The sequence below is a fragment of the Molossus molossus genome, unplaced genomic scaffold (assembly GCF_014108415.1).
Source record: "Molossus molossus isolate mMolMol1 unplaced genomic scaffold, mMolMol1.p scaffold_m16_p_14, whole genome shotgun sequence".
Taxonomy (NCBI): Eukaryota; Metazoa; Chordata; class Mammalia; order Chiroptera; family Molossidae; genus Molossus; species Molossus molossus.
The window spans coordinates 51,820,516-51,848,172 of NW_023425349.1; the positions used below are offsets into that span (position 1 = coordinate 51,820,516).

The 27,657-nt window shown below is 42.5% G+C and overlaps 1 protein-coding gene and 1 pseudogene across 6 annotated transcripts in view; both read right to left on the bottom strand.

Annotated features, from left to right (window-relative positions):
- The window catches only part of PIP5K1B (phosphatidylinositol-4-phosphate 5-kinase type 1 beta), a 322,429-nt gene that overhangs the window by 25,734 nt on the left and 269,038 nt on the right, over positions 1–27,657 (bottom strand). The window lies entirely within an intron of this gene.
- On the bottom strand, positions 12,317–14,879 carry LOC118629941 (annotated as a pseudogene).

Consider the following 27,657-nt stretch of genomic DNA (forward strand, 5'->3'; position numbering starts at 1 on the left):
TGGGAGGATCCATTTCCAGAAGCAGTTTTTTTTAATTTAATTTAATTTTTTTTATTTTTATTTTTTGTTCAGGTAGAGTGGGAGGGAGAGAGAGGAACAGAGAGAGAGAGAGAGAAACATCGATGTGAAAGGGACACATCGAGTGGCTGCCACCCGCACAACCGACCAGGGCCGGGGACAAACTGCAACCGAGGTACGTGCCCTTTGCGGGAACCGAACCCGGGTCTCTCCGGACCGCAGGCCGACGCTCTAACCTCTGAGCCAAACCGGCCAGGGCTCTAGAAGCAGTTTTAAAGACCAGACTGCCTGCCTGCCTGGGTTCTGCACCACTGAGTGCTGCCGCCATTCCCTCAATTCAGACTGCCTGCGGGCTACTGCACCCAGTGTGCACCCAGGAAACTGCATCGAGCAGCTCTGTTCTTCCTTTGCAAAGGCAGAGGAGTTGCCAGCGCGCTTCAGCTGCTCTGAGCTCTGCTCCCTGCAAACCTGGCCCAGGGAAGAGGGACAGGCGGGGGATTTCATGTCCTCCGAGCAGACAGTAGTGGTTCTCTAATGCCACACAAGCCTCTCTCATTTACAAAAATGTCCCTTTCTGGTACGAGCAACATTAGTTTGGCTTCACTGGAGAGCATTAGACTTCAGCAGTACAGCCAAACAGTCATCAATAATGTTATAGCCTGGAACACTATGATTTCCATTTGCAGGCCTAATGAGTGTTTTATAGCTAATTTGCTCAAGAACATATGGTACAATCCACAGTTTTCTGTTTTTTAAAAGTCATCCTCTCACTGCCTTAATTTTTAAAATCGAAGTAAAAGCAGCATCATATATCATGTGATACAGATGACTTGATGATGAAAGAAAGAACCTCCTGCTCCTACCCCAGCCCATTGCTCCCCAGGGGAAGCTCCTTTGATGCCTTCTCTTTTTAGCCGTTCGGGTGGCTCCCTGCATATCTTTTTTCCCCGTTATAATCATATATTTTATTTTTAATTGACTTTATTGGGGTGACATTGGTTAATAAAATTATATAGTTTTCAGGTGTACAATTCTATAATGCATCATCTGTATATTAGATTGTGTTCACCACCCTAAGTCAAGTCTCTTTTCCTCACCATAACCCCCCTTCCTGTTTACACTCTTCTACCTCCCGCTACGCTCCTTTCCCTCTGGCGATCACCCTTCTGGTAATCACCCTACTGGTGTCTATGAGTTGTTGTTTTTTCTTAATCCCTTCACCTTTTTTTATTAAAAAAATTTTTTGTCTTTATTGATTTTTGAGAGAGAGAAGAAGAGAGAGATAGAAACATTGATGAGAAAGAACATCGATTGGCCGCCTCCTGCATGCCCCCCACTGGGGATCGGGCCCACAACCTGGGCACGTGTTCTGACCAGGAATCGAACCAGCGACCTCTTGGTGCCTGGGTGGACACTCAACCACTGAGCCGCATCAGCTAGGCAATCCCTTCACTGTTTACATCTAGCCCCCCAAACCCTCTCCCCTCTGAAAGCTAGCTGACAGCCTGTTTTCTGTGTCTATGAATCTGTTTCTATTTTGTTTATTACATTCCATATATCAGTGAAATCTTGTACTTGTCTTTCTCTGACTGGCTTATTTCACTTAGCATTAACACTCTCCAGGTCCATCTATGATGTGACAAAAGGTAAGAGTTCCTTCTCTTTTATTGCAGAGTAGTATTCCATTGTGTAAATGAACCACAGCTCTTTTATCCACTCATCTACTGATGGGCACTTGGGCTGCTTCCAAATCTTGGCTATTGTAAATAATGCTGCATTGAAATAGGAGTGTATATATATTTTCTGAATTAGTGTTTTGGGTTTCTTTGTATATATCCCCAGAATTAGAATTGCTGGGTCATGAGGCAGTTCCATTTTTAAGTTTTTGAGGTACCTCCATACTGCTTTCCACAGTGGCTGCACCAATCTGCATTCCCACCTTTTCTCCACATCCTCACCAACATCTGTTAACTTATTGATGATAGCCATTGTGACATGATTATCTCCTTGTGGTTTTAATTTGCATTTCTCTGATGATTAGTGGTACTGAGCATCTTTGTACATGTCTATTGGCCCTCTGTATGTCCTCTTTGGAGAAGTGTCTATTCAGATCCTCTGCCAATTTTTTAAATTGGATTGTTTGTTTTGGTGTTGAGTTTTTAAGGTTCTTTATAAATTTTGGCTACTAACCCTTTATCAGATGTATCATTGGCAAATATGTTTTCCCATTCAGTTGGTTGTCTTTTCATTTTGATGGTTTCTTTCACTGTGCAGAAGTCTCCAGAACTGTGAGAAAATATATTTCTTTTGTTTAGGACACCTAATTTGTGGAAATTGGGAGAGGGTGAGGTGCCGGTCAGGCTCCGTGGAAAGTTGGGGGAGTGGACACAGTCTGTCCAGACCTCAACAGGGTCGAGCTGCTGGGAGCCCAGAGAGTGTCTCACCCTGGTGGAGAGACTCCCTGTTGATTTTCACAGACAGATGTTATGTGGGCACCTCTTCCCAGCTCTGGTGCTCTGGGCTGGGAAGCCTGGCTTGGGATTGAAACCTCATGCTCCTCAGGGGGAACTTTTGCAGCTGAGATATCCCTTCAGAATCTCAGCTGCAGCCCTTAGGAGTGGGGCCAGTCTCTGGTCTCCTCCTTCAGGTGGCCTGAAAAAAAAGAATCCTTATCCAAGTTCAGGGACCTCTTTCATCATATATCTTTGAGACTTGTTTTTCTTTCTAACACTGACCCAAACATTTAAAGCCAACAGTCAGCATTGACTGTGATGGCATATTACAGACATTGTTTCATTTAATCATTAAAGATAACCCTGGTAGGCTGGGTCTCCTATTTATTTTGTACACATGAGTACTAAGGCTAACTTGTCTAACCACAGTTAATAAATGGTGGCACTGGATTTGAACCCAATCCCAACTCAGGAGCCATGTAAGACATGGCTATCCAATCACTGCAGAGATGTAGCCCTTTGCTGTATTTTTTATTGACTGGAACAATAAAGTGATGTCTCTCAAATCAGTCACTTATTTATGCATTCATTGGTTGATTCTTGGATGTGCCCTAACTAGGGACTGAACCTGCAACCTTGGTGTATTGGGATGATGCTCTAGTTTTCTGAGCTACCTAGCCAGGGCCCTTTTCTGTATTTCTAAGACATTCCCAGCAACAATGGCTCAACTATAAAAGAAAAAAGTAGACTCCTGGTTAAGATGATGCAGTAGCTCAACTCTGTGCTTGCCTCCTCCCACATCAAAATTACAACTAGGAATATAAAGAAGAAGCCATGATGAGATGGGCAGAAGGGGTGGAGAAGTAGAAAGGGCAGGGCCCACAGTGTGGCAATTAAGAATCAGGAGGGAGCCCTGGCCGGCTTGGATCAATGGTTGGAGCATTGGCCCGCGGATGAAAGAGTCGCAGGTTCAATTCCGGTAAAGGGCACATACCACAGTTGAGGTCATGTGGGAGGCAACCAGTCGATGTGTGTGTCTCCCCGCCCCCCCAAATCTGAAAATCAATGGAAAAATATCCTTGGGTGAGGATTTAAAAAAATCAGGTGGGATATCTAGGCTGCAGAGGTCCTGTTGAGGAGCAAGGGGTCCCAGCATCACACCCAGCTCCCTAGCTTAGAACACCAGTACCAGGAATCCACATAACTTCTGGCTATGAAAACCAGTGGGGATTGTATCCTAGTGATTTGATGGGCTGCTGGAGTCCCCAGCGTACACAGACTTGCCCCCTCACTCGCTCTGGGACCTAATGCAGGTATGGCAGCTCGAAGAGCACCAGGGACATATGGGGAAGAACTAGATTCAGGGTGAGGCTGGAAAAGTGGGTCTTTCTGGGGACTGATGTGCTGGCAGACACCATAGCTCCTTTATTGAGCCCTCTCCCCTCCCAGCTGACAGGCGCAGGTAGGCACCAAAGCTGAATACTTCATTAACCTGGCTAACATCATTTGCCCAGCCCTGGTGAATGTGAGATCCTACCCAACTCTCATATGAGGCTCAAGCCACTTCCTGCAGCTTTTCCACACAAGTGACCTACCTCAGCTCATGCTGCAGAATTTCCTAAAATCTCTGAGGTTCACAAACACCAAACAAGCAGTGGCTGGCCTCAACATGTCCTGTACCTCTTGCTAAGTGGTCCCAAGCTGGCCTCAAGTGGAAATCAGTCTCAACTTCCATTGTAACTCCCATCAGGTGGCCCCAAGCCTGGCATAAGCAGCAGCCAGCATTGGTTTGGAACATAACTTCACCTAAGCAACCATAAGCCCAGCACAAATGGAAGATGGCTTTGGTTAACACTGTGGTGCCCACCAAAAAGGCTCCCCAGTCTAAAACACTTGTGGCAGCTGGCTTCATTTCACAACATAATCTCTTCTAAGCCCAGCACAAGTGGCAAACAACCGCAGAAAACTTAGTAGCTCCCACCAGATGGCCCCATGCTGGGCACAAATGGTGGCTAACTTTGGCCTGCACTGGAGCCCTTCCTATGAGGCTCCAGAACCAACTACTACTAGTGGTTGGCTTCAGACCATGCTGTGCACTACCCAACCAGCTCCACAAATGGCACACCTGAAGGGCAGACTCAGCTGGCACCAGAGCCCCTCTCTGTGGGATCATCTCTGTACAACAGCTTATACACTATAGTCACAGCCACCCCTCGTAGCCACTCACCCTGATGTGCCAATGGTAATCAAGGCTTAACTACAACAGGAGAGCACACACAACTCACACAAGAGACACCCCTGGAACACCTATCTCAGGTGAACATAGAGACTGCACCACTAGGCCTCACAGGACACCCATTACATAAGACCACTCTGTCAACACTGGGAGATATAGCAGATCTACCTAATACATAGAACCAAACATAGAGAGACAGCTAAAATGAGGAGATAAAGAAACATGTCCTAAAGAAAAGGACAAAACTCCAGAAAAATAACTAAGCAAAATAGAGATAAGCAATCTACCAGATATAGAGTTAGTTCAACATACTGGTTATAAGGATGCTTGATGAACTTAGGGAAAGAATAGATGCTCTCACTGAGAAATTCAACTAAGATACAGAAATCATAAAAAAGAACCAGTAGAAATGAAGAATACATTAGAGGGAATCAACAGATTAGATGGAACATAGGGTTGAATTAGTGACCTGGAAGACAAGGCAGGAAAAAACACCTAATCAGAACAGAAAAAAAAAAAAAAAGATAATTTAAGGGAACTCTGGGACAACCCTAAGCATACCAACCTTCACAACACAGGAGAACTAGAAGGAAAAAAGGGATGGCAAAGGAAACAGACATACAAGTCCAGGAAGTACAGATAGTCCCAAATGAGATGAACCCAAAGAGGCCCACACCAACACACACCATAATTAAAATGCCAAAGATTGAAGACAAGGATAGAATCTTAAAATTAGCAAGAGAAAAGCAGTTATGTACGAGGGAGCTCCCATAAGACTGTCAAGTGACTTCTCAACAGAAACTTTGCAAGCTAGAAGGGATTGGCACAAAATATTCAAAGTGATAAAAAACAAAGACCTACAACCAAGATTACGCCACCCAGCAAGGCCATCATTTAGAATGGAAGGATAAAGAAAGTTTCCCAGACAAGAAAAAGCTAGAAGGGTTCATCACCACTAAATCAGTAGTATCACAAGAAATGTGAAAGGGATTTCTTTAAGTAGGAAAGAAAAAAATTCTCATTGACAAAGGCAAACACTTAGCAAAAGAGTAGATCAATAAACTATAAAGCTGGCATAAAAATTAAAAGGCAAAAGTAGGAAGATCGTGTGTAATTACAACAATAAATCAAGGAATACACAGAAACACACACACAGAAAAGAAGTAAAAACTAATGACAAAAACACAAATGTGGAGGGAGTGAGTAAAAAATTGTGATTTTAGGATGTGTTCAATCTTAATTGACCATCAACTGAAATAGACTGTTATAGGGATTTATCCCCAGGATGCAAGGCTGGTTCAGTATCCCCAAGTCCATTAATGTGATACACCACATAAACAAAATGAAGGATAAAAAATCATACGATCATATTGATAGATGCAGAAAAAGCATTTGACAAAGTCTAACATCCACTTATGATAAAAATTCTCAGCAAAGTGGGGATAAAGGAACATACCTCAACATAATAAAAGCCATATATGACAAACTCATAGCTAACATCTTACTCAATGGTGAAAAACAAAGTTTTTAGGGTCAGGAACAAGACAAGGATGTCCACTTTCACTACTTTTATTCAACACAGTATTGGAAGTCCTAGCCACAGCAGTCAGATAAGAATAAAACAAAACAAATTGAAAAGGAAAAATGTAATTATTTGCAGATGACATACTATATTTAGAGAACCCTAATGATTCCACCAAGAACTATTAGAACTAATAAATGAGTTCAGTCAAGTAGCAAGATATAAAATTAATATTCAGAAATTGGTTGCATTTTCATACACCAATAATGAGCTATCAGGAGATAAACTAAGAAAACAATCCCATTTACAATTGCATCAAAAAATAAAATAACTAGGAACAAATTTAACTGAGTAGGCAAAAGACCCGTACTTGGGAAACTATGACCTTGAATAAGATACAAATAAATTGAAGGCTATACTGTGCTCGTGGATAGAAAGAATTAACATTGTTAATATGTCCATATTATTTAAAGCAATCTACAGATTCAATTAAATCCCTATTAAAATATCAATGACATTTTTTATAGAACTAGAACAAATAGTCCTAAGATTTATATGGAACCACAAAAGACCCCAAATAGCCAAAATGATCTTGAGAAAGACAGACAAATTTGGAGGTATCATGCTACCTGATATCAAACCATACTACAAGTCTATAGTAATAAAAACAACATGGTACTCGCTTAAAAGTCAACACATAACTCAATGGAACAGAATAGAGAGCCCCAAAATAAACCTATGCCTATAGGGTCAACTAATCTATGACAAGGAGGCAAGAATATAGAATGGGGGTAAAGACAGTCTCTTCAAAAAATGGTGGTGGGAAAACTGGACAGATACATGCAGATGAATGAAACTGGATCACTTTCTTAAACCGTATACAAGAATCAACTCCAAATGGATTAACAACTTAAGTGTAAAACTTGAAACCATAAACTCCTAGAACATAGGCAGTGTACTCTTTGACATCACTGTTAGAAATTTTTGGAAATGTCTCCTTGGGCAAGGGAAACAAAAGGAAAAGATAAACAAATGGCACTACATCAAGCTAAAAAGCTTTTGTAGAGCAAAGGAAACCATCAACAAAAGGAAAAAATAACCTACTGAATTGAAGAAGTATTTGCCAATGATACATTTGTTAAGGGTTAATATCCAAAATATATAAAAAATTCATTCATATAACTTAACTTAAAAATGAACCCAATTAGACATTTCTCCCAAGATGGCCAATAGACATATTAAAAGATGCATAATATCACTAATCATCAGGGAAATGAAAATTAAACCCACAATGAGATATCACCACACACCTGTTAGAATGATTAGCAACAATAAATAAATAAATAAATAAATAAATAAATAAATAAATAAATAACAAGTGTTGTAAAAGATGTGAAGAAAAGGAAACCCATATGTACTATTGGTGGAACCGTAAATTGGCGCACCCACTATGGAAAACAGTATGGAGGTTCTTCAGAAAATTAAAAATAGAACTACCATTTGACTCAGCAATGGAATTGCTGGGTATTTATCTAAGAAATCCAAAACACTAATCAAAAAGATTCATGCACCCCTATGTTCACTGCAGCATTATTTACAATAGCTAAGATACAGAAGCAACCTAAGTGTCTATCAAATAAAGATGAATGAATAAAGAAGAGGTACTACATGTATACAATGGACTATTACTTGGCCAAAAAAAGAATGGAACCTTGCCTTTTGCAACAACATGGATGTACCTAGATAGAGGGTGTTATGCCAAGTGAAGTAAGTCAAGCAGAAAAAGACAAATACCAAATGATTTCACTTGTATGGGAATCTCAAAAGCAAAATAAACACAACAGAAACAAATTCATAGATACAGAGCAAACTGAGGGTTGCCTGATGGGAGGGGCTTGGGGAGATGGATGAAAAAGGTGAAGGAATTAAGAAGTATAAATTGCCAGTTATAAAAAGTAGTCACGGGGATATTAAGTACACCATAGGAAATGCAGTCAATAATATTGTAATAATTGTGTATGATGTCAGATGGGTACTAGACTTATTGGAGTGAGCACTTTAATATAATATACAACGGAAACTAATAAATTTCATATCAAAGGTATTTAAAAATATTTTTTAAAGTAAATAGATGAACGATCTGATTTAAGAGGGGCAGGAATAAATATTAATGAATAGTAAGACAAACTAATACTTCATATACACAAATTAATTTGAGATGGATCATCGACAAAATATGAAAGCTATAACTATTAACTTTCTAGAAGAAAACAAAGGAGAATATGTCCATGACCATGACTAGAAGGGGCAGAAAGGAATTTTCTGGTGAGATGGGAATGTTCTTTATTTTGGTCTGGGTGATGGTAACCGGGGTATACATATCTGTCAAAATTCATGAAACTATACACTTCAGATTTATGTACTGTACTGTATATAAATATTTCAATAATGAACCATCAGCATAAAAAACGGTATCTGCTTTTCTACTCGCAGAACTTTCAATCGTCTGTTCAGACGTATACTGAGTGCCTGCTTTGTCCCAGGTACTGTGCTAAAAGTGAAAAGTAAGCCGGCGAACAGTTCAGACATGGCTGGGTCACTGACTTAAGGAGCTTTCAAAATGTTAGGGAGATAGATAATAAATGTTAAAAAGAAGCAAATTACTTATCTCTTTATTATAAAATATAAAGATGTAAGAAAAATCCACCCAGACCATCACCACCAACAACAAAAATTAAAAACCTTGACAATCAAAGTAATTTCTACTGGACTTCACAATACTGAATGGCTTCTGCTGTCTTAGCAAACATGCCTACTTGTTCCTATTTGGCGGAGCCTAACATCAGAATTAGTTATCTTCCCTGAGCTCTTAGCCATGGAGTTGAGATATAATATATTTAAGTCGGTCTCAGAGATAAGGCTTGGGGGGATAATACACTGTAATATGAGCAGTCCAAAAAACATTCCCAGATAAGTGGTATGCACTGAAAACAGTTAACTGTACTCTCTGGCTAGAGTAAGACCCCCTCTAAGTCACAGGGGACCCATGACCTCCATGACTGGGAGGGACTGCATGGTGTGTAGAAGAATGAACTAGAAAAAGGGGCAGGGCAGCTGATTCCGGTACTAACTGGGCTGAATGTGCTGTAATTGGGTAAACGATTTAACCTCCCTGAGCCCGTTTCCTCCTCTGTAAAAATCAGGACTTGGAACTAGCTGAGGTCCTTCCAGCTTCCAAAAGCTTTGATTCTTACCCTAGTTGGCCCTCTTTCAACTTTCTCAGAAAACTGAAGTTTGAGATCAGAGTAGTGTATCAGAAATGCAATATGCTGAAATGGAAAAGCCCTGTGCAGTGTAAGCAAATGGAACCAATAAGGGTTTAAGATAAAATGAACAAAAAATTCCCAACCACAGCACAATTATCCCCTCAGCGGCACCTCAGTGACATGACTCCAAGGATGGTGGTTTGCAGTCAGGCACTCTGCAATCTCTTTACACTCGCTCACTATCATGACGGAAAAACCCCAAATGACAAAATGTATTCAAAGGGTGGTGTGGTCAAGTTTCGTCCTCCCCTAAAATTCCTATGTGGAAGTCCTTGCCCCTGTACCTCAGAATGTGATCTTATTTGGGAACAGGGCCATGGCAGATGTAATTCGTCAATAGGAGGTCCTACTAAGGTAGGGTGGGCTCTAATCTGACTGGTGTCCTTATGAAAAAGGGAAATTTACGCACCGACACGTACACAGGGAGAACAGCAGGTGCAGATACGGCGGGGATTGAGGTGATGCGTCTATGAGCCAGGGAATGCCGCGGATGGACAGCAAACCACTAGAGGTGAGGCAGCACTCAAACTCCTGGCCCCCAGAACCATGAGACAATAAAGTTCTGTTGTTTAAGCCACTAGTGTGCGGTCCCTTGATCCGGCAGCCCCAGCAAACTAATCAGGGGGTACGGACGCATAAAGGAAAGCCTGGCCTTGGCAAATAGCTCACTAACCCCCCCACCCTTTCCTTAACACCGGTAACCATAACCTGCAGGACAGTTTCACTTTGGGTGCCTGAAAACATGTACCATTCCCGTTCTTCGCCAAACACTACATTTTCTGTCTTTAAAAAGGAAGGCCATTCTTCCGTAAAATCCCCCAAATGATTGTTGAGCCTTTACTGTTTACCAGGAATCTTTAGAGAGTTGTTGCCTTGGCTTTCAGACTGTTCAGGTCTCCTCCTGTGATGGTGCCACAGAGGCACACGGCTGAAACGACCGCCCTCAGCATAAAAGTGGCACCGTTTTGTCCAAATCCAAACTACTGTCAAGCCTGCAGAGGCCGCCGGGGAAGCAACAGTCGAGAGTGTTGGACAAGGTAGCCCGCCAGCAAGATGCATGTTGTAAGTGTAACTGTGCAGGGCTTTCGGGAAGCCACGAGCAGAATGGGTTGTTAGTGTGCCAGCTCCCGAGAGGTAGAATGACAGGAAGGTTTCTCACACTTGGCTAGGCCAACCCCAAACTAATTACAAGGTCTGACTTGAGTAATCGGGAAGTGTCACAGAAACGACTGGTCTCTGCTGGGTGGGTGAACACCCTGTCCCGAGTCATTAGGAACAGAAGCAGTTCTGGGAGAAAGACACTGAACAGAGCCCCACTGCACCAGAATGGGAGGTACCTGGCTGAGAACACAGTGCTGGCGTCTCTGAGAAGAACTGGGACTTATTCTGGTTTTCAATCCGTGGCTCAGCTTTAATCATCTCTGGCAGTAGCCTTTTAGTTTTTAATTAAAAAAATAAATCTAGCCCTGGCCAGTTTGGCTCAGCGGTTGAGCGTCAACCTGCGGACCAGAGAGTCCTGGGTTCCGTTCCCGCTAGGGGCACGTACCACCAAAAAAAAAAAAAAAAAAAAATCTATAAAGTTTTATTAAGACAAAAACTGACAGTGGTATGAGGTTTACATTTAGACAGAGTTTCACAGAGACCTAAAGAGATTTCACAGTGGAGTTCTAGATGCCAGTCCAGGTGATGTCAAGAACTGATGGCTCTCAGGAGTCAAGACAGAATTATGGGTATTTGTTAATTCTTAGGAATAAAAGAGAATTATTGTTTTGTTTTGTGTTTTAAAGTAACCACTGCTCCGCTTTGAAAGTTTAATCTTCTCCTGAGACCAGGGCTTTTGAAACAATCCAGCTGATGAAGGGACTGCACCCTAACATCAGTGGTCTCCGAATTCAAACACCAGTGAGGCTCTAAGAGTTTCCTGCCCGAGAGCATGGCCCTGCCCTTCACCCTCACACCACCTGAGCCACCCTCTTCCACTCCCCTAGCACCTCCGCCAGTGGCTTGGATGGACAAGCTGCTTATAACTTGATAGTTGAAAAAGAAAGGGTCTGTTGTCAACGTCAAGAACGAGCACCTCTGACAGACAGAGCACCTATGCATACACTCCGGTAAGACCCCCTCCTTTCCCAGTTCCAGTTCAAACACAGCCGCTTTGGTAACGTATCCATTGGCTTCCTTCTTTGTTGGCACAGCGTGAAGCTCAGGCAGAGGACACCTTGGCTCGTAAGTCTCAGGCATCCACAACTTTTAAACAGTCTCTCAGAGTCCTTGTTTAGACTGCCAATAACGTTTTTGGTGTTTTTTTTTTTAAAAGACAAAATATTCTGGACACAGAACCGAACCATCCTTAGCTGCTTGTTCTCTCCATTGTTTCACCATTTTCCCAATCAGGCCCCCAATTTTAACAAAAATGATTCTACCCATTTCCCTTCCTTCCCACCCCAACCCTCTCCACCCCCAAATAATACACCAGCAACAGCCACAAACTACACACATGCTACGCTGTCACGTGCAGCTGGCGCGCTGGGAAGAAGGCTGTGGGCGTGGGGACGCTCTGGGGAGAGCTGCAGTGTCCTCCTGCCCTCCCCCACGCCAGGCCACAAGGTTCGCTCTTCTCCGCAAAGGACAGGACAGGTGGCCTGGGACCACGTGTCTCCGTCCCCTCCACCGGGGTGGGGTGCCGTGGGGCACAGAAACCATACTGGCTGTCCCGGACATCTCAAGGCACCCCTGTGGTGTCAAGGAGAACTGGCACCCCCTACTTGGAACCCACAGTCAGAGGTGACAGGGGCTGGTACCAGGACAGTTCATTCTTGTCTCCTTTTCTGTCATCCTCCTCCCAGGGCAGGAATGCATGTCAGCCTTCCCTCACGGAAGGTCATGACCACCTGTGGGCACTTGCCACTGGCTTCCTTGGCAGGGCCCAGGTCGGCCTCCTCAGAGTCTTTCCATTTCACGAGGAACGTGAGCTCTGCACTGGAGTCTGCAGCTCTAACACCCGCTCTGGCTCCAAACCTCGTGGCTTTCCTGACCTTTCTTTCTTCTTCTTTGGTTTGCTCTCCTCTCTCTTCGTTTCAGAATCGGAGTCAGCTCTGTGCCTGCCTCCCTCTCTGATCTGTCCCAGGTGCCGCCTGGCAGTGAGGTCGGGCAATGCAGCTCCTCAGTCCAGGTCCTGAGAACCCCTCCCACTTCAGGAGCCCCCACTTTGCCCTTTACCACTCGGTGGTGGAGAACTTGTTCTACCAGATTCCTCTTCCTCATCTCCTAGAGCCTCCTCTACTTTCTTCTCGTTTTGTTCTTTTTCCTGATAGTGGCCACCGGCGTTCTGGTGTAAAGGGTGACGCTGCTCAGAGCAGCACCCAGAAACGCGACAGGACCGGCTGCCGGTCAGTGGAGCCCCGCACTGAAGTGGGGTACCACAGGCCCAGGCCAACAGCCTTCTCCTCCACCCACCAAAGGAGCCTGGCGCTCTCGGCAGTGGCCTTTTTATACACCAAAACCCTTCCTTTAAGTTAAGGTGCTTTCAGATCAAAGGTCAGTACACACCCTATTTGCTTAAATCGTGGTTCTTAAACTCCAGTGTGTATTAGAGTCACCAATGGGCCCAGGAATGGCACTTTACAACTTGCCATTTCTGAAGCAGTTGGTTCTAGAACCTGTACTTTAAAAACTACTGGCTTACAGACACAGAAAGAAAAATGCTACATGGTCTCACATATATGTGGAATCTAAAAAAGTTGACTACGCAGAAGCAGAGAGAACATGGCTGTGGGGGCGGGAGGCGGGGAAATGGGAGATTTTGGTCAAAGGTACAATGCTGCAGTTCTGGAGGGTGAACAGTCTCCAGGCCTGTGGTACTGCACACGAGTCAGCACTACCGCAGTGTGTACTGGACATCTGAGTAGATTTCAGGTGCTCCCACCACACACACACACACACGACTGTATAAACTTCCAGTTGTAAGAGCAGTAAGTCCTGGGATGTAACGTACAGCCTGGTGATCACAGTTAACAATTCTGTGGTGTATATCTGAAAGTTCCAAAGAGAGATCTTAAATAAAAACAAAACCAAAAAAGCCCCAAACTAAACCAACCAACCAAGCAAAAACAAAGAAACATAAAACACAGTCCCTATCTTCAAGAGTCTAGTGAAAGGAAGAAGCAAGAAAGCTGACTTTAAATAAATAAAATCAAACTCTTTGTTTCTACAAAACATAAATTGTTGCTACTCTGTGAAGAGTTGAGTATGTTGATTGGCTTGACTACAGTAACCATTTCACTATGTACAGCAAGTCACCATGTTATCCACCTTAAATATATACAATTTTATTTTCAAATACTGAAAAACAAAAAACAAAAAACAGTTCTGGGCAAGACCTGTTTGTAATCACTCATGCAAAATAAGGACTGGAAGTCCGGCAAGTCCCGCATATGTGAGGCATGATAAAGCTTTGATGAGTTACAAATGTATTATTTCCTATGCAACTTTTTTGAAACTGTACTTTGGAGATATCTGTCATAGACATTCAAAATTAATGCATTAGGCTGTCATAAATAAATACTAGAATCGAAGGAAAAAGCAAAGAAGAAAGGACATTCTGGCTGAGAACGCCGAGGCAGTGAGGTGCGCAGTCCGGAGACGATGTGATGTGCTCGTGTGGATGACTGAGGACCAGACGGATCCGTCCCGGGGAGTCTGCAAAGCAGGAGGAGGGGGAGGTCGGTCACTGCCAAGAGCCCTGCCTGTGGGGGTCAGAGCATCTGGAAGGGTGGGCGGTCCACTCCGCAGACAGGACCTGGCTGGGGTCAGACGTGTGTCACACTCAGTAAACGCGACCTTCCAGAAAGCACACTTAAGTAAACTAGGATATAATTAGTCACTTTGTAAAACGCAATAAAACACGATACCCATGATTTTACATCGTTCATCTACCTGCCTTTTTATGTGTTTTTGTGCTTTAGCAATCAGTAAATAAAAATATTATGTTCAAAACCTGTCACTGAAATGATATGCCTTTTCTCATTTATTTAACCTACTCCCAAGAAGTCTAAATTATCCATTTTTGGAGTCTGATTTAAGCTCTAGTTATTTTGGATAATGCCTGTCTTTCATATGTGTATCTAAATTCTATTTACATGAAACTTCTCAGTGGCTGTAAATCGAAATGCCCGTGTCTGCCGTTTCGAGTCCGCACAGCATTCCCTGGGCGGGGTGCGGACACTGCACCTGTGCTGCTTTAGGAGGAGGCCCTTGAAAGCGTGGTTCTCCTCATGTTCCTCTTCTAACCAGTTATTTAGCTGCGACCTGGGCAGTTGCTCCATCTCTCTAAGCTTATTCTTTATCCATGTAAGAGTGGTAAAAATCACTTCTCTTCTGTACCAGTGGGTGTGAATGAATCATTAAATGCACGCGTCTGCCGCGCTCCTTGCTCTGGAAGGTGCTGACTAAACGTCCTCTTCCCACTGCAGCCGCAGGTACCAACTGACTTCCTCGTCCCTACCAACATAGAACATTGTGAGGACTCAGTGAGGTGATGCCTATAAACTCTGTCATTTGTGTGCAATACATTTTAGCTACTATTAGTATTGTCACTGAAGATTTTTTTTTAATCCTCACCCGAGGACATTTTTTTTCTATTTTTTGCACAGATAGAGTGGGAGGGAGAGAGAGAGAGAGAGAGAAACATCAATGTGCGAGAGACACATGAGTGGTTGCCACCCACACGACCCCAGTCAGGGCCGGGGACAAACTGCAACTGAGGTATGTGCCCTTAGCGGGAACCAAACCAGGGTCTCTCTGGTCCGTGGGCCAACTCTCTACTGCTGAGCCAGACTGGCCAAGGCATCACTGAAGATCTTTATAATGAATAAAGAGATACTTTATGGACTTCAGTGTCACAAATGTACTGGTAAATGTTTAACAACAAACTTTTGGGGAAAAAAAATGTGTGTGTGTATATATATATATGTTTATTATAAATTTTACTGACAATGTGTAGCACACAATTTACAAATGACAATAAAATATGCAGTAGTCTTTACTGTAACTCCCATGTAACTGATTGCCACAGAAGGCTCTTGCTGATTTTTGTAGAAAGCTTGCATCCGTACCAACCTATAATTGTAACTGAATGTGTAGTTTTAACATGATGTTGGTTGATACTTTACATTAATAAGAAAAATGAAATGGAGACATTTGTCAGAACCTCACTCTTTTGTCAATATGAGCTAGTGCTCTGATGAATGGGAAAATAGTTTTCAAACACTGGAAGAGTATTTCCTCAGTTTTTTGTGTGACTGACAATGCAGCATCTATAGATGAAACACACTTTTAAGTTTAAAAAATAGACAATCAAGAAAACAACATATCTAGTGCTGACTTGTAGCATTTGACAACTGCTGTAAACAGACACTTCCACTTCACTCTACCAGTGTGATCCCTGACCGAGGCGCTGGTGGGAAACGCACAGCAGCGCAGCATGACGCGGCATGACACAGCATTTCCACCAAACGTATATACGCGTAAGACACCTGAAGAGCAAATCTTAGTAGCTATGCAGTAAAATAAGTAGGAAGGGATCACTTTTGAGTATGTCCTTTTAAAATATATAACTCATTTAGTTGTAAGTTATGTAATTTAATTTCTAATAATGACTGTGCTTAACAACTGGTTCACAACATTGACAGCTGGCTCTCACCAGCCAGAAGGAGCAGGCTCTGCACACCACTTTCCAAAGGCCAAAGGAAAACCTTAGGAGCCCGTTTTTGCACTATCTATGGAAGCTGCTGCTTCCATGAGGATCACTGTGGTTGCCTGCAAAATGTTACCAGTTAGTGAACCACACGCCCTGGTGGGATTGCAGAAGGAGCAGAAGGAACAGTCGAGTCCAATCTCCATGTGCGATTTCTTAATCAACAGATGCCAACAACACAATTACATGAACATTTTGACTTTGAAGAGTTAGAGCCCACTTTTTTGAGTTCTAAAACCTGAAAAGTAAAAAAGAGTGCACACCTTTGTGTATGGAATGCACACCCACACCCACAGTAGGGAATAAAATCCACAACATTTGGGTAAACAAAAAGTTAATCTATTTTAGTATTAATGACCTACTTTGCCTTATCAATACTTCGTGGGAAATATGACCTCAGACAACTCACTCTGTGCAATACCGATAGCTGGTATAGGGCAATTTCCTTAATGGTTCAGGAACAACTGGCCACCTGCTGTAATCATCAAAGCCTAGGCCAGTCCTGTTACAAGTACATAATGAATAAGCATCTAAAAGACCTGGTGGCATAGTGCCTGGTCTTGACAACCTGTAATTAACCCTAGCTACAATTCTAGATGGCAGAGAGTTCCAGTGAAACACAGTTTAAGGGAAATCAAATGCTCCTTTAAAAAATTTTAGACTTTATCAGGCACTGATTTTAAAAGCCAGCATCATCCCTTATAATATTTCAGAAGATCAATGGGAAGGTCACTGGATTCAGAGCTGAAGGACCTAGATTCTGCTTCCCTCTATATGAGTGACACTGAAGTAAATAATGTCCCTTCTATGCACCTTAGTTTCCTAATTTTTAAAGTAAAGGTGTTGGGTTAAAGAATGGCCAGTTTTGTTTTGTTTTTAAATGAGGACATCAATCTCTGTAATCAAAAGAATATCATGTCCCATAATGAATTAAAAACTTAACAAATATATCTTCAACGTTACTCCCTTGAACAACCATTAAGATCCTCTTACAGATTTTCAAAGTCACACTCCCCTTTGTTCTTCTGAACAAAAACTGTGATCCCTCTACTTTCAAATGTGTATTTGACCTTCTTTTAAATGTGTAGGCTTTCCCTTTTGAAGTTTGTTTACTTGTGAGAACAAGACTCTCTTTCCCAGTGGATCATAAAGCAATTCCTGGAAGGGGCTGGGTGGGAGGCATAAGCTATGTTCAGGTACAAAAGATAACTTTTAATGTTGATGTGTTAGGAAGACAGGGTGTGGTGGTCCCAGCCTGGCCTGGTGAGTGCTGTCCTCCTACCTTCTGGGACTGCAGTCCTTATTCACGGCTAAGTCTTGTTTTAAAATTTGGAGTCTGTGGTCTTTTTTCAACACTGTGCAGTTTTTTAAAGTCTACAGTTTTAAGCACAGTGCACCTAAGATCAAACAATGACAATAATTACCACCCCTAAATACAGTAATAGCTACTCCTAATTAAGGCACTGAGCCTGGTACTTTACATATATTATCTTTTACAATTTCAGCAACCCATTGAGGTAGGCATTAGCGCCACAGTTTCACACATGAAGCAGATGAGATCCTGAGAAGCTGAGTACTGTGCTCAAGGACGCTGGTGCAGCCGGATGGGAAATGCACACCTCCCTTACACTGCCCGCAACTGCAGATAGACCCCAGCATGACCGGGTGAGACATGCCCGTCCTGGCCTGGAACGGGGAAGGGAGCAGCGGAACAGCTTGGAGATTCAGAGCCTGGTGATTTCACTGTTCACGGCTCTCATGACACAGGTGGGACCTGGGTGCCTATTCTGAAGTGACCAGTGTGACACTACCAAGCAGAGCTTTATTGTTAACACATGTGAAAAAGGATCCAACCCAGTAAGATTGTCCAACGCACTGTACAACCCAGTAAGGATTTCCATGCTAAGATAAACTCTACACCAGCAGAACAGGCTGAACTATCATTTGTGAGACAAGCCTGGAAATTATCTGTAGATGCTATGTAAACCTCACAACTGTGTGAAAATACAACGCTAATTAAGCAATGACCAGAACAAGCTCTCACCTAGCTACTAAATGTGACCCAGATTTAAGCATCAGAACAATTCCATGATGATGACAAACACTGGCAAGGATGTGACGCCACTGGAATTGTTACACATTTCCGGGGAGGGTGGGTAGTGTAGGGTGAAAGCTGTATGAACACACGCATACTTTTGACCCAGCGACCGCAATCCTAGGTATATACCTCACTGAAATGCATTCCTATGGCACCCAAAGTCACGTGTGACAGTGTCCTTAGGAGCTTTATATAGTACTCTAAAACCAGAAACAACTCAAATATCCATCATCAATCAAACATATAAACAAATACTGGTATATCCATACAGTGGATACTATTCAGCAATAAGAATTATTAAATATAGCCACACTAAACAACATGGATGAAACAGCAACATCATATTGAGCAAGGAAGCTAGATACAAAGAGTACACACGTATGATCCTGTTTATATAATGTTCAAAACCAGGCACAACTAATCTACAGTATTAGAAGTCAGGAGGCCGTGACATGAGAAAGGGGAAGGGTCGTCATTGCGAAGGACCTTGAGAGGGTTGCCACGAACAGCAGCAACGGCCATTCTATGAGACAGGGATTGTTAATCCCACTTCTCGTGAATGAGGAAAGGCACTTCGAGAGGGATTATGGAAACACGCCCAAGGTTTAGTTCCAAGGTTTAGTTATTTATATATTACTGGCTTTAGCCACGATTCTAAGCCAGATCCAAGTCTTCTCATTCCCGTCTATTAATGTTAAACATGGTGGACTTCTCTCTGCCCACCCAGCTCTCCCTTCCTCTGTTGGTAAGAGCTGCCCACTCAGCCTTTGGGGAATTGATGCTTCCCTTGTTCCATGTGGTCCTGTTGGGAATACACATCCCAGCAGCTCACTCCAGAGGGTGAGCTGTTGACCCAGCTGCTCATCAGACTCTCTAAGGGATACGAATCTTGGGTAGTGTGATAAATGATGGGTGAAAAGCATAGGAGCTCAGTAATAAGATCAGCAGCAGCCAAATGGGAGGCTGTCCACGAGCCTGAGATCCTCTGGACACAAGCTCAGTGTAAGCTAGAGCATGATAGATGCCAACACTCCCATATCTTCACCTGTAGCTCAGCACCTGGGATGGGGAAGAGGCTCAGTAAATATTGATCAATGAATGAATGAATCCACTGAGGGGCTACATATTCTTCCTCTGGCTTGATAGCTTAGCCTTTTCTTTAGATCATGTGAACTGACTGCTATTTTTCCAGTAATTTCCTTTGCATCGCCAGTTTCTCTTGCTTGCAAGCAAAGAACCCTACATGTTATCTACTATTTCCACAGAATTGTTACATGTGCCATCATATTTGAGGACATAGTCTTATGGAGTTCCTTTTCCTGTAGCAATATACTTTACCCATTATTCTTACCCCAAAGAAGGAAGCTGATGGAAAACTCCTCAGGTGGAACCTCAAGGAGCTATATAATCTCTTAGGAGAATTTATTAAGTGGCATAAGATCCCCATGAGAAAGACCACCTACAATATGTGGGGAAGTCGTTTATTTCTATACTGTTCTTGATTCATCCCAAATTCAGGACAATTTCACATGTTTATCCAGGGAAAGTATTGCAAATGAGAAGAATGCAAACAGCATGGGAGCTCACGGGAAATGCCAACATTTTCTCAGGAAGGGATGGGCTGATTGTTTCCAAGAAAAGATATTAAGATATAAAAATCAACAGGGTGCCCAGAACCAATTCCAGAGAAATCATATGCCTTCTTGCTTTGACTTTCATCTCCCCGAAGGTGGAAAAGGCTGGAGTTAACGCAAGACGAGCACATTAGAGTAACGCCAGTGACAAGTCAATGGTCTGCGAATGAAGTTTCATAAGTCTGCAGCATCTGGGACACGGCCCGACGACATGCCCCTTTCCCTCAGGAGATACGCAGCCTGGTTTTCTATGTTTGAGAAAGAGAGAAATCACAGGTGTCTGTATGTCCACTGTGGGCAGCTAAATAAAAGTAAGAAACGTTTCTTTACCCTGAACACACACGCATGAAAAACTTCTTTGATCTAATCCCGAACTCTGGAAACTAGGAGGTTTGAGCTATCAGAACCAAAGTTATTCATATCCAGTCTTATATGGATTGAGATTCTGCATAAAATATAATCTGCATAATACACAAATCACAGCGAAGGCTACTTACAATAGACCCATACTATCTGACAGATTACTGAGTTGTCCCTATGTGTGCAACTGGTATACTAAGTATATCTCATTTCGAGTAAAGCCACAAGAGGTAGTTTTAAAACACGATCCCCAATATCTCATCACAACAAAATGCTACTGTAATGCGTGGGTGTAGGTTTCAGTGATGTCATTTTGAGGGAAGAAGCACCAACTACTCAAAAACAAAAACAAACCTAAACTGCATATCATATGGGAATTTTGTAAGTTTCCTTTAAAGTTCTTATTCTGTTCCCATCAGCATATCACATGACATTAAGTCATCATATCTCCTTGGGCTCCTATAGACTGGGATGGATTCTAAGACTTTTCTTAGTTTTGAAGACCGTGAGAGTTCTGAGGAGTATTTATTAGGTATTTTGTAGGATGTTCCACAATTTGGGTTTGGCCGATGGTTTTCTCATGGTTACACAGTATTTAGGTTTTTGGGAAGAAGATCACAGAAGTAAAGCATCATTCTCATTACACCATATCAAGGGTATATACTGTTAACATGACTTACCACTGATGGTGTTAACCTTGATTACCTGGCCAGTGTGGTATTTATCTGGGTTCTCCACTGTAGGTTACCCCCACCTCCTTTTTCAAACGGGCTCTAAGTCAGCCCATTCTTCAAAGGAGTTACGAGCCACCTCTATGGAATTCTTGTATGGGAGACTTGTCTCTTCTCCCACTTATTCCTTATTCAATCATATATAAATATCAATATGGACTCTCATATATTTACTCATCCTTTGGGGTATTATTTAATGCTATGCTATTTTATTGCTCAAATTGTTCTAGCTTTAGTTACTGAGAGCTCTTTCCGTTGGCTCCTGTGTCTTGTGACATATTCTGTTTTGTTTGCTTTTTGAAGACCAATTACTTTTTTTAAAACTAGAGGGTAGATATCTGTATTTTTGGATGGCTTACGTATGGAAACACTGAAGAACTAGGTTGACTCTTCTAATCCTTAGTAAATACAGAGCTCTGGTATCATTTTACAGTTAATCCAAAGGATTAAGATTGACCTCATTTACTTCGTCATTCATTTACTGGATAAACTTCGTATGCCTCCAGTGTGTTAGGGGATTGAAATTTCATTAGTTTTCTTCAGTCACTTCTGGGCTGTGATTGCTGTGAATTCAGGCTGAAGGCTAGATCTTCAGAGTAAGCTGTCCATCGGAGGTGGCAACGGTGAAATACACTCTGCTAGACCGTTAGCCTTTCCAGGGATACTCCCTGCTCCCCGTCTTCACCTTGTGCGTTCTAATTAAATTGCAGCTTGACAATCACTGGTTGGAACCAGTACACTAGTTGGAACCAGCTTCTATGTTGAAGGTCCCCGGGTAAGGTAGACAGAATGCAGAATTATTCATCCTTGGAGGCCCAGGAGAGTTCGCGGTGTCCTCAGTCCTGCTTGTTGGGCACAGTGACCAGCAGGTAGAATGTCTACACAAATGTTTGAAGGGCTATCGTATTTTTCCTTAAATGGATATTTGAGTATATGTTGTATTTTAGGCATTGTACTAGATAGTATACATTTTCTCATCTTATCCTCACCATGACCTTGTGAAATAGGTACCATTACTGTCTTATTAGAGGGAGGTTAAGCCAGGCAGCTGGTGAATGGCAGAGTGGCACTCTAATTCAGAAGCCTGTATGCTAGGTTACCTGTATGAACTGGGGCCCACGGCTAGATGATCTCACAGTTTCCTCAAAGGAAGCACATTGTGCTGAGTGTGGGCAGTGGAAGCCTCCGGTTTATTTAAGGCCACATGCTTGCTGGTTTGGTTTCACTCCACTTATAAGGAGAGAGGGGGTTACACGTGTGTAGCAGACTTCTCCTCCCATGAGGCTCTGTATTTGTTGGGATCAAGCACTCACAGATGGCAGGGTTCGAAGGAAACCGAAAAGCATTCTAGTTAACGCCATGTGAGGTCTCTCTCCTACAGTATTCTTACCAGGTGGTTGTTCAGTTCAGTGAGAGGCTTAGCATTTTCAGAGGTAGGCTGTTTCTTCTATAACCACACCGTCAACCTCTTCTTCTATAGAACAATCAACTCTTTGTAACTTGCATGTGTGGGTTTAGACTCTGCCCCTTGGGAGAGAAAGCTCTCGGCCTGCTTCCTCGTGCCAGCCCCAGCAGCTTCCGGGACTGCCCGGGGAGGCAGGTTAGTCCTGGGTCAGCTACTGCGTGTGTTGTGGGAGCCTCAAGGAAGTACCCTGCACAGCAGGCAACTGCAGAACTGAGATGCCAGTTTATTCAAAATTCAATTTATTAATACATACCTCTGTCCTGAGATAGCTGAGATCGGATGTTTACTCGTGATGAATAAATATTAGCTCTTTACTTCCATTAGGCCCTTTACGTCTGTTAATGGCATCATAATCATCCTTTGGAAACTCTTAAGAGACATTTCAGACCACTGTTCATGTAAAGTGCCTCTATGGGTAAGGGTGGGACCACGTACATTTCTAAGTGTCTATCAGAGTCAAAGTTCAAAACAAACAAGCCAAGCAAATCCTGGACATGCCTGAATATAAAGCAGTCTTAAAGAAGAATGATGACTTACTGGTAAAAGAGAAGGAAGGTTCAAGGCTGCCTTCCTTCAATAAAGAAGATGCTATTGATTTCCTTTCCTTCTGATATGAATAGCAGGCGCTCAGATGCACTGAGCTGAAAAATGAGTGAGAGAGGGAGAAATAAGTAGTTCTACCAACCGCCAGGAGCCGAGAAACAGGAGATATCTTTTTATTCAAGTCCTGTTTCCCTTGGGGATCAGATCTCAAGTTTTAATTTAATTTGGCTTGAAGACTTTGACCCACTGAAAACTCCTGTCAGAGCAGGAAGCAAGCCCATGAAAACCACCATCAGCGAAGACTGCCCACAATGGGAAGCATGCAGTCTAAAGGAGCTACTGTCTGAATGAAATAGCTCTGTGGTCTCACTCTAGTAAGTACCTGAAATGCAGAGTTTTGGGCAATGGCTGCATAATGAATGGTCCCCACATGCACTCACAGTAAAAGTCCCTGAGCAGGGGAAGTGTTAGTCCCTGTGACAGCTGAACCAAAATAAATTAATATCAGAAGAAACATCAAGTGTCTTCCCTCCAGAAATGGTCGCAGAGCTGGCTTCACGGGCATGTGCCTCTCAGAGGGGCCACGCGTGGTTGAATGCTCTGCTGTTGCCGTCTTGAAAACGTTAATACTTTTGAAACACAGGTCCTGTGTTTTTATTTTGCACAGGATCCCACACATTATGTAGCCAGTTCAGAATGGCTGTAATGCTTTGGAAAGGTCGAGCGATGTTGCATAATAATCTAAGTCAAATATAAGTGTTTTTTAAAAATAAATGTAGTGAGGTAAAGGTCCTTTTCAAAAGTGAAAGAAAGGTGGCATTTTAGGTTGAGAAACAGAATAAGCTTTTAGAGACTGTGGTGATCCTAGAGACTGAGGATGCTAACAAGCAGCGTTTGGCCCAAGGTTGTGTCACGTTGCAATGTTTAGTTGGGAGGTGCAAACTGTTCAGAATTGCCTTGAGGATGTCAATATATATGACACACGGTGCTGTTGACTAGGAATGTTTCCCCCTCTTAGTCATTCCCTCGATAAGCATTTAAAGACATTTAACTGGCTTTCTCCAAGTGCACGTGACCAGAGGGCCAGCCTGCAGGTCTCTCTGTGTGGCCGCTGATCAAGAGCAGAGTGTGAACTGTGGTGGCTGGATTCATGGCAGGACAGGTGTTTAGAAAGTTTCTTCCCCTTCCTGGGGAATCTAATCAACCCAAGAAGAAAGATAAAGATACTGATATCAGTGGTTCCCCCAAATAAACAGCTCAGCCAGATTACCCTACAGTGAAACCCACAGGCAATAAGCCTCAGCCACACACTTGGAGATTCTTCTTTCGTGTCCCACTTTGTGTTTGCAATAGTTCCATTAAATTATTTTACACACACACCACACAACTGAGAGTGTACAAGGTAATGGTTTTTAGTATATTCGGAGTTGTACAACTATCACCACAATCAATTTCAGAACATTTTCATCCCTCCAAAAAGAAAACCAGTCCTGAGCAGTCACATGCCATTTCCCCGACACCCCGGCACCAGGTAACTCCTGATCTACCTCTGTCTCTACAGGTTTGTAGTGGCACACTTTCTAAGTGTGAGCAGACAACCAAGGATTACCAGAAATCTGAGAAAAGTCACCATTATAAAAGAGACAGACATACGTAAGAGAGCTAATTGGAGGGAAACTTATGCTGGGAGAAGAAAATGCCAAAACCCCACATCCCAATGATTAGTTCTGTCCTTAGATAAATTACTGTAACTATGAAATAAAAAATATGATAGATAAATAAGAGCTTAGCAAGTAAAAATATAATAGTAGAAATGACTTGATAAGAAGGTTCTAAGAAAATACAAGGAAATTTCACCAAAAAAATGGAGTTAAGAGGCAGAGATGGGAGACAGAAAAAAACAATAGACGTATGGAAGACCAGTCTGGCAGCTCCGATTTTCAAATGAGGACATACAGAAAGAGAGAAGAGAGAACACAGAGGCAAGGAGATCATGAAGAAAATGTTTTAGACCTAAAAACAAACAAACAAAAAAGGAAAAATAAAAGACAAAAAAGGAAAACTTCCTTGACCTGAAGGACGGGAGTGTGCTAAGGTCCACTTCACAATGGATGAAATACGGCCCACTCCAAAGCACTGTATCAGGAAAAAGAGGTCTTTAAACTTTCAGACAAAGGGGGAAGGGGGCTATGTGCAGAGGATTAGGGTACAGAATGGCTTTGGACATCTCAAGAGCAACCCGGGGAGCCCGAAAGCAATGGAAAAATGCCTTTAGAAACCCAAAGCAGCCATTTTCAACTTTTTTCATTTCATGGCACACATAAACTAATAACTAAAATTCTGTGGCACACCAAAAATATATATATTTTTGCTGGCCTGACAAAAAGAAGGTATAATTTTAATTGATTTACAAAAAATAATACGAGTAATTACCTACATTTTTGCTACAAATCGACGTTTAAAAAAATCAGGTGCCTATCCATGTATATAAAGATTTCCGGTCCGAGAATTAACCAATCAGACGCAACCTTACTATGCAATTCCAATGACCAATACAATGCAACTCTGTTATATAACCTATATATTTATGGTTCAAGACAGGGCATTCACACTGCATGGCCATTATTGTGTTAGCTGTTGTCTTTTTTTCTTTTTTAACAATCTAAGGGAAAAGAGGTCAGTGCCCCTGACTAAATAGTCATGTTTTGCGTGTTTTAAAAATCCTTGCGGCACTCTGGGTGAAAATTGCTGACCTAAAGGGAAACTCCAAAATAAAAATTCTATACCATGCCAAACTATTACTTCCAAGTGAGCTTAGCAAAAAGACATTTCTCACATGCAAGATCTCAAAAACGTATTTCCCATGAGTCCTTTGCTAAGACGTACTGGAGGGCAAGAAGAGGAAGACATGAGAACTACAAAGAAGGGGAGCCAACTCCAGAAGCAAAGGGAATCCCCATAACAAAGGTGAAGAAAGTTCCCAGGATGCAGCGGGGCACAGGCGTGGGCAGCAGATTGGATCGGACCCCTCTGGGGATGAGTCTCCAGGTGCTGGCAGCACAGTGTGTCAGAACCAAAGAGACCGGTGAAGAGCTGGAGATTCGATTAGTAAGGAGTACACGGACAACAGGGCAAACAAAACCAGGGCATCATTTGGGGAAGAAGACCAGGAAAAGTAATGATACTTTTCTACAGGGCACAGACGTAAATAGTGTTTATGACATAGTAAGGTAAATAACAATCCAACCAAAATGACAAGCAACTCTACTAGGAGGGTAGCAGGAATGAAAAGGGTTAGGGAGAGACGGGGGTGATAAAAGGGAGCTATATTATCCTCTTCCAAGTGAGAACAAAAAACTCATGAAGTAGTATTTTATTTAGAGATAATGGGGGAACAGAGTTTGCCCCCCAACCCCCCATAAAATGCCTCTTTAAAATACTGATTATTATTATTTTTTTTTATCCTCACCCAAGGACATTTTTTGCATCTATCTTCAGAGAGAGCAGGAGCGAGAGAGAGAGGAAGAGAGAGAGAAACACTGATGCGAGAGAAACACATCGAGTGGTTGCCACTCACACAACCCCAACCGGGCCTGGGGATAAACTGCAACTGAGGTATGTGCCTTTAGTGGAAACCGAACCCGGGACTCTCTGATCTTTGGGCTGATGCTCTTAACTGCTGAAGCAAACCGGCCAGGGCTAGGACACTGATTATTTTAAGCCGATATTTTTAAGGCCTGGAAGTCTCAGGAAGAAACTTTGACTTTCCCTCTAACTGCCTAAAAGAATTTCAGGTCGATAGTTCTTCTAGGAAAGACCTGTTACCATTGAACACTATAGTTTAATCTGAACTAGGTGTGGCAGACAGGCCCATTTGATCCAAGTCCCCTCTGTGTCCCCAGCCCCAGTTGGGGTCATGTGGGTGGCAACCACTCGATGTCCCATCATCTCTAGATGGCCCAGCAAACATCTGTTTACTAAACATTAACTTTCACCTACCCATGAATTGCCTTATGTTCCTTTGAAGTCCCAGGTCTCTACCTGCTCCTTAGTCTAGAATGACATATATACCTCATTTTGCCTTACTGTTTATGGAAGTTTTCACATTTATGTGAATTCACTGTGTGAACATATTAAAACTTGATTTTCTCCTAATAATCACTTTATGTCATTTTAATTATTCAACCAGCCCTAAGAACCAAGAGAGGAAGGGGGTGGATTTTCCCTCCCCCACTAAGAGAAATAGGCAAAACGTTATAAAAAGGTAAAAATGATTCCCTTTGGTGAAGAAGAAATGGGGTAGGAGTGAATAGGATCTATTTTTATCAAAGTATATCAAAGATAAAAATAAAACCTAGGAAAACATGAAAAGAAGTATGAAGAGAACATTTAGTACCATAGAAACATGAATGATATAACACAAAGTGGCATTTACACTGTAATTACAATCATATAATGAACCATACCGAGCCTGATTGGGGTTTATAAAGGCATCGGCAATTCTATCAAGGTGATGG